General features: G+C 34.4%; 1 protein-coding gene across 10 annotated transcripts in view; it reads right to left on the bottom strand.

Annotated features, from left to right (window-relative positions):
- Positions 1–3,898: 3,898 nt before the first annotated feature.
- The window catches only part of LOC148955263 (CUGBP Elav-like family member 1), a 291,118-nt gene continuing 286,866 nt past the window's right edge, over positions 3,899–8,150 (bottom strand). For 8 of the 10 annotated variants that reach the window (XR_016142940.1, XM_089101246.1, XM_089101248.1 and 5 more), the window contains one exon: positions 3,899–7,517. The gene's annotated coding sequence lies outside the window, so the exon portion shown is untranslated. The remainder of the gene's footprint in view (positions 7,518–8,150) is intronic. The other 2 variants (XR_016142939.1, XR_016142941.1) reach the window with 2 other exon arrangements.

Here is an 8,150-nt window from a genome sequence, read left to right as displayed (position 1 = left end):
AAAGGGTTTCTTTAATCTACAATTTCGTACACACATACATATATATAATCAGGGGAGAAACTAGGGTTTTGAATTTGGATGGGAGGTATAAAGAATGTGCCGACAAGGAATGTGTCCGACAAAGGCGGACACATAAGCTAAATTAAGCCACCCAAATTCCAAGGCGTTGGCACTGCGTGCTGACACCTTGGATCTTTAGGGGGAGTCCCTTCTCCCCTCAGCTGCGCCCCTGCTCCAAATAGTCAAATTTGCTTATGATTTTAGAATGGAAATCGGTGATCACATACCGCAATGTAAAAGTTTGTAAGTTTTCCGCAGTATTTTGGGGGAGACCCTAAATGGTGTCGCCTACGAAAAACACAATGCTCTGAAGTTACTTACTATTTTATAAGCCGGGAAAACTTCAAACAATAAAAATTTTGATTCTTTATATGGCTTTTTTCTTTTCTTTTATTTCGCTAAATTTATAGGCATTTTTTGGTGCAACCTTTTGTAGATCTTTATAGCTAATTTCCTATAAGGTTTTAAAGCAGCTTAAACTATATTTGCATTTCACTGCACTCACGACCATTCTCCATTTAACCTAAAACCTTGTGTAGGATGCGGTTTTGAGCCTGCACACGCTGGATTAAAAACACTCGAAAAAAAAAAAGACGTCTGTTACTCACCGTTTTCTTAGAGTATAGATTTTTAGAATATGCTAATAATTTACGACAGAATTTGAGGTGGATGGGGACTTTAATCCATATGGATTGAATATCTGCATAATTTTTGGGTTTTTATAAGGCTGAAGCCATCTTGTAGATAACCTTGAATGTACACATTTATTAATCCACCATTTTATCAAAATAATTCTTCCATGTTCTATCGTATTTTAACCATTTGCTTGAGTAACTACATTTCAAGGTCATTTACAAGAGTTCTCAAATGCTGTCTTAAATAAAGATTCGGACATTACGAATCAATAAAACCAGGTTTGTTTCATAAACTTGCTATCTTCATTGAGGATCCCATTCTCCTGTCGAAGCGCCCTGTAATTTTCAAGCAGATCTGCAAAAAATAAAACTTTTCGGGGTACGAGTCGATACAACCGAACTTTTCTTCAAAAAAATAATTTCCTCATTAAGATTTCCTTGTTCCAATTTACTTACATAAAAATTTAAATCCAATCACAGAAACATAATGTTTGGCCTATTTTGGGGTATCACGAATCTATGCAATCCCTTTTTTTCTTCAATATATCTTTTCCTCTTTGTTTCAGTTTGTCCAGTTTACATGCTCAGTACGTTAATAGCCAATCGAAGACAAAAAAAAATTGCTTCTGTTTTGAATGCCACAGATCAATACAACAAGCTGTTTTCAGTTATTGTTTTCACTCAGGTCCTCTTGTTCCTGTCTACATCCATTCGTTTTAGACAATTGGAAAAAAGAAGCTTCTTGGCCCGGTGTGAGGTGTTGCATAAATATACATTTAAACTTTAAAATATTTTGCCTTCATTGAGGTCTACCTAGCACTGTCCACATGCTCTCCAAGTTTCAAGGGACAAAACTATTTTTGGCCTATTTTCGGTGTCATGAATCCATACAGGCAAAGTTAGTTCAACTTTTTATTTCGAAGAAGTCCACCTGGCCCAAGTGCTTATGAATGTAGCTTTGGAGTCGATTGGAGACATAAAATTTATGGCCACTTTTTTTGGTATCATTAATATTTTAGCCGTTTGGCCTTGAATGATCAAAACATTCAGGGAGTCATGATACAAATAGACGGATCGGAGAGTTTTTTTTTTCAAAGCCCCTTAATTCCTTTCCCAAACAAAAAATTACTTAATTTAAAGTTTCTAAGTTTTAAACTGATCAGGGACAACGGGCTTTGGTCCCATTTCTGGACCCCTTATCGCTCTCCCCCTCTAAACCAAAATTTTCATTCTCTTTAAATGTACACCTTTTCGGGCCACAATTTAAGGAGAGCCCATGGCCCAAAAAATTTCACTTTTAGGTTGGAAATTTTTCCCTCAGCTTTGATCTTGATTATTTATTTTTTTTTACAGTTAGGCCCTCCTTGGCCTAATGACTGTCCGATATAAGTTTCAAGCTAATCAAAAAAAGGCCAATTTTAGGGCCTCATTTTTGAGTCCTTGTCCCAACTTATTATCGTGTGCAAAAGAATTATCTTGGCCCAGGAGCTAACGACAATAAATTACAAGCCGTTCAGAGAAAAACAAAATCGTCCATTTTTCAGAGGTATCCATACTCTTCAGTTCCATTTTTTTACGCTCTTAACCCAAGAACTTAGGATATAGATCTGAAGCCGACCATAATTAAAGTTTTTAGCCTGTTTAGGGGAGACCACTCCTCCACACCTTTTTTTTGTTCTACATTAGCTACTCTATAGCCCAGGAGTTGACGATTGTAAATTTCGAACCGATAAGGAACAACCGGTTTTTCGGCCAATTGCCCTCTAAAACCTTTCTCCCTCCCACAAACATATTTGGTCACCTTAGCCCAAGTGACGAATCTTATAAAGCTAGTCAAAAAGAAGTTTTGAACCCCTCTCAGGCTCAAAATTTTGAGGTCTGTTTCGCAGCTAAAAAGTATCTGGCACTTATTCTCCCTTTTTTGGGTAACATTTTCGAGGGAAACAAATTGCTTCCCAATTTTTTCTTATGTTTTGGGGTCTACAATTCCCGAGAATTTGAGAGTATATGCGACAAGAAAAAATAAAACTTCGCCTTTTTTGGGGCTCCGAACTCCCAAACCAAAAGTATTTTTGTACATTAAGGTCCCTTGGTCCAATGAATTTTGGTGTCTAGCCACTCAGAAGAAATAGTTTTTGGCCTTTTTTCGTGCCTTGTGTTCGGGCGAACTAAAATTTTGTTTCTTCAATTTTCGTCACATGTTAGGGTTCCTTTGACCCAGAAATTTACGAGGTTGAGTTTCAAACCGTTAGGGAAAATGTCGTTTGACAATTTTTCGGTGGAATCAAAGTTATTTTTCCCGTTCTTCTAATGCATTGAGGTCCTCTTGGTCCAGAACTGAAGAAAATAAGTTTTGAACCGATCAGAAAGAATTTTTTTTGGGACAGGGGGGGGGGGCATGCCCTCAAACGATTCTTTTAATAGGCTCGTGATAACACATTGAAGACAAAATTTGTTAGAATGGAACTTACTGATTTTTGAATATCAGTAATAGAGGGATGTCAACAACGAATATTAATTTCATTTTGCAAAGTCCTATTTGTGCAAAGCTGGCTTGTCGACTGTCGCGGTTTTAAAAAGTAAAAATCGCTCAAAATTAACGTAGAGCAAGAAATGAGAACCGGCAAATCTAATTTTATTTTGAGATTAGAGATGTTGTATAGTGACCAACAAGCCCATCCCTCCCATTGTTTAATACCGTCAACCATTAATTGGTTCAATAAATTATTTCTGAATTTCAAATTACTGTTTAATTTATTTCTAAATTAACTTAACCACATTGTCGAGCCCTCATTGAATGCGCTTGAACCACGACCAGCCACTGTAACAAAGAACATGGTGTTTGTCAAGACTAAATAAATATTACCGAAATGGTCAAAATTATATATTTTATGTATAGTTATATAGTATATAGTTGTATAGTTATATTGATATATGGATATTATATATTTTATGTTTTTAATTTTTGCTGTTAAATGAATAATGGCTTTTAAAAAGATGAGTTTTACACTTTCTCAAGAATGTTAAACATTTTGAAAAAAGATCTGATGCATTAAAGGAGCCGCGCAACCTTTTGTTATGCTTACTCTATGGCCCTTCGCCTACTCCATGGCCCAGAAAACTTGACCCAAAAACTGGTGTTGGACGTTCGGACCATAATTTTTTCACAGTTGCGGTCAAATATTCACAAAAAAGAGTACATGTAATTTGAAAATAATTTATTAAGGATTTGGCATCGAAACAAACTTCAGAAAGTAATGTTTTTACAAACACTTCAAATAGACGCTTGATGGAACTATTGAAATTAAACCAACCACAACCGCACCGCTCACTTAATTAACAATATTTGGCACCTAAGCAAAACAAGCTTAAATATGTATATCGTGAAATTGCAAATATCTACTCTTATGAATTACACCCCTAATTAAGTGCTACTGATCACTACTTCTACAAACTGTCCAAAAATTTTTATTTTAGAATATATCAATTACCTAGAGCTCTCACAAAGAAAAACCTGACAGCAAGAAAAATAAACTTCTTCTAGCTGTAAAATACATATAATGAACACTGATATATTAGCTTTAATACTTTTGACATCACCCTAACATTTCCCTTAAAATTACATCTTGTCCATAAGCGTAACTAGTTTTCAGCAAACAGGGTAGTGTTTTCGGATAAGAAAAAAAAAGTTACAATTCAAGTAGCTTTATATCTTCTTCTTCTCCAAAACGTCGACGAAGATGGAAATTTTTGGATACTCTACTCAAACACTGGCTTGAACCATTGATGTACACGAATGCGACAAGCTGTGCTATAATAGTCGCTGTAAGTAGAAATTATTATTTTTATCATATAGCTTCCGTGAAAATAGTTTTGGTCTATATTTGAAGTAAAAACCGACAATCAAGAATAGATATGTGAAACGTAAATAATTGTATATACTAATAAAATGTTAAAGATATTTGGATTTCAGGAAGATTCAATCCTAATATCTGAATTAGAATTCGTTACTTTTTTTGAAAAACGAGTAAAAATAAAAATAAAAAAGAAAAGCGGTTTTGGTCTATATTTGAAGCAAAAACCGACAATCAAGAATAGATATGTGAAACGTAAATAATTGCACATACTAATAAATAAAATGTTAAAGATATTTGGATTGCAGGAAGATTCAATCCTAATATATGAAATTGTTACTTTAGTTTTTTTTACAAACGAGTCGAAATTATAAAAAAAAATCAAAAAGAAAAGTTTAGTAGTATTTCTACTATCATCGTCACCCGTTTATCAACATTATTCCTGCTTAAAATATTAATCATTTTTAAAGCTGAGAAGGAGTGGAAACTAAAGGGAAATTAAAAGACAACCCAGGAGATATGCCAATCGTTTTAACTGTAGTTGATAGCTAGGCTACTTCCATTGAACAAATTAATTGTTTTTTGTTTTTTTTTTAACATAGCGGCCCCAAAGACCAATAGTTTCTGAGCACTTAATTGACCAAAACCCTGATAAATGCGTGTCAAACAACAGTGGGCTTTAACCTAATAAGGGATGTCCAAAGGGTACTGTCCAAAGAAAACCTAACCTGACAATTCTGTCAAATGCTTATGCCAGCTTTGCCTCTCACTCAGACTATCTGTCATGGCTGATTGGAGAGAAAGCCGAGACAGATTGAGAGGCAAAGCTGGCATAAACCTTTTTCAGAATTGTATAAAAAATTATGTCGTTTTCACTTGTTGATAGATAGTCTATCATCAATCCATCCTAGGGCAGAACTAATGTAGATAGTCATAGAACTAAGAGATGATTGATATTTTTGGATTGAGTCCCATTTGAAAATAAATTAATAAGGATAATTAAAACACATTAACATATTCTGCTTCCATTCAGCATTTTAGTTCCACGTTAAGTCTTGATTGGTCAATTTACTACTTCATTACCCAGTGTTACGCTTCAATACCTATTTCACAACCTTCTATACCTTGTAATTCGACTAGTTATACAGACTATGCAACCTAAAATACTATTATAAAATAACATCAAAAAAGTTTAGCCTTCAAAAGACTAGAAAAAACAAAACTCTAGCCTATATGACAAAACTGAATGTTGTGCCCCATTCATTATATTTGGGTATTTACAGCCTCGCACAACCCAATAAGTAGATGAAAAGGTACTCTTTATTTCCAGGCCTATGACTAGTACAGAGGTAGGGCCAGAAACATGACGAACGGAGGTTGCCCGTTATTTGACTGAAAAAAAGAGAAGGCTAATAAGAAGAGTAATATTGAATATGTTTTAACAAATAGGGGATATTGCTAAGAATAACTACATCATCCAAAATAGTGCAATTCTTAAGGTTTCAAAGCCTAGCATTCATACTAAATATTAAATATCATAGAAACCGAATATTACTTTCTTATGATGACGCAATCATTCGAAGAAAGATTAGGGTTGCTGTTTTTCAATTTGAATTGAAAGCTCAAATTGTGCAAGAAAAGTTCACAATCTTACCTAATAATTTTTTTAATATTCACACATACTAAGCAAAATTAAACATAGGATAAAGTGGCGTATACATATTTCAAGGGACTGATTAATCCAACATGCTAGACGACTTGCTTTTCGGATCGGTACAGCAAAGCGAGTAAAAAAAATGAGAAGAGAAAAAACAGTTCAAAGTAGTTTATGTATACCGTGCAAATCCTGGGCAACCTAATTTAAGAGCCATGTGCACAGCAAAAAAAAATATGTTTGAAAACAAAACAGGATGTAAATCGTTGGAGTATGTAAAGTGAATGGCTATCTAAAGCGAGTTTAAACATTTGTTCCGATTAGCGGAACTTAACAAGAATAAAATAAGAGATGAAATGCGGTGTCTTTTTTCCTTATCAACCATTTTATCAAATAGCCATAATTACAAATAAACTGTACCAATACATAAGGGTATGTACAGGACAGTATCCAGGACAGTATGTAGAAGAACAGGACAGTATTTTTTTTTTTGGGGGGGGGCTATACAACAGGATTTTTTCCGAGGGGGGTTACAGAAAACTTCAAAAACACATCAAAAATTTTTTTTATTCATTTTTGCTACGTTTTTACAAGCCGGACAATCATTTTGAGGGGGGGGGGGCAAAGCCCCCCCCCCTGTATACAGCCTTGGGTATGTGCTACGTATAATGAAATTTTTTTTTATCTAAATTCAAATGCATTTAATAAAAAACCGTTTTTGTTAAAAAATTGATATTGTGATAAGTTATATTTAAATTAACTTTCAAGATTTTAGAGATGGCACTTCATTGAAACATTGAATGAGAATAAAACAATGAAATCGCTAAACATTTCGTTTCATTGTCAACATACTTGTTCTGGACATTTGGCTAAAGCGAAGTAAGATGATTAACTAAAAATGTTAATTGCTAGTTCACTCGAACAGACAGGTTCATAGATAACTCAAAATAATAAGACTGCCGAAGTCTATTAATCCTAGCGAAAATAAGTATGTCCTACGACCTAGCAATCCTATTCAAAAGTGCATATCATTTACCTATGTTAAATTAGATTGCGAATACTAGATGGCGGAAATTACTTCACTGTACTACGACATTTAACTAAATAATTAAAGCTTTATCAACTTAAGCAGTTCAATTCAAAGCAACAGAAACAAAAAAAAAGAAACAAGAGGCTACAAAAAGATATATCTGCAGGACGGCACCAGGCTACGACCAACGGGCAACGTACGGTCGACGAACGACTTTGGATGAGAGACACAAGGTTGTGCACGTACGAGGTCAGGCAGGGTCACAGAAACATTGCTCACACGGGCTATAAATGAAAAAATGAATCTTGGGAGAATACTCTTTAAATTGTCATGCTTTAAAGATAATTTGAAAAGGACGACCTACCTACCCCTTAAAGAAAAAGAATTGTACGTGTTAGCTACGACAAAAGAACAAAGAAAAATTAATAAAGAAAAGGAATAGACGGTTACAGCAACGACCTTTTTCATACTCAATACAGATAACACAAATTCAGAGCGCAAAGTTGCCAAGCAAGAATAATTCAAAAATTAGCATGGTCTATTTCTAATCATATGTTTAAGCGCTGAAAGCAGTTTGCTAATCCAAAATTTGGTCATTGATCGCAGGGTACCACCAACAAATAATTTAGCGAAAAGAAAGGGTTAGAACTAGTTTTTAGAGTAATCTTTGCTTTTGTTAAAATAAATTCTGCAGTTAGAGTAAATGAACCCCCAAACGGTTAATTATTAATGATAGAATTATATACAGAAATAAATACCACAATATTTAAGATGTAAGACAGAGAAATGAAATAAAAAAATATAAAGTTGTTGTCAATGGTTGTTTCTGAAAAAAAAAAAATCTAAGCAGTAATGAAGATTTTTTCTACAATAGCACTGCTGTACTGTTAAAAAACCCTTACATTGCGTCCCCCTCC

The sequence above is a fragment of the Artemia sp. Qi Xiang Cuo genome, chromosome 2 (assembly GCF_049724085.1).
Source record: "Artemia sp. Qi Xiang Cuo chromosome 2, ASM4972408v1, whole genome shotgun sequence".
Taxonomy (NCBI): Eukaryota; Metazoa; Arthropoda; class Branchiopoda; order Anostraca; family Artemiidae; genus Artemia; species Artemia sp. Qi Xiang Cuo.
Note: the sequence above shows the minus strand (reverse complement) of the source record. Positions and strands in the feature narration are given on the sequence as shown.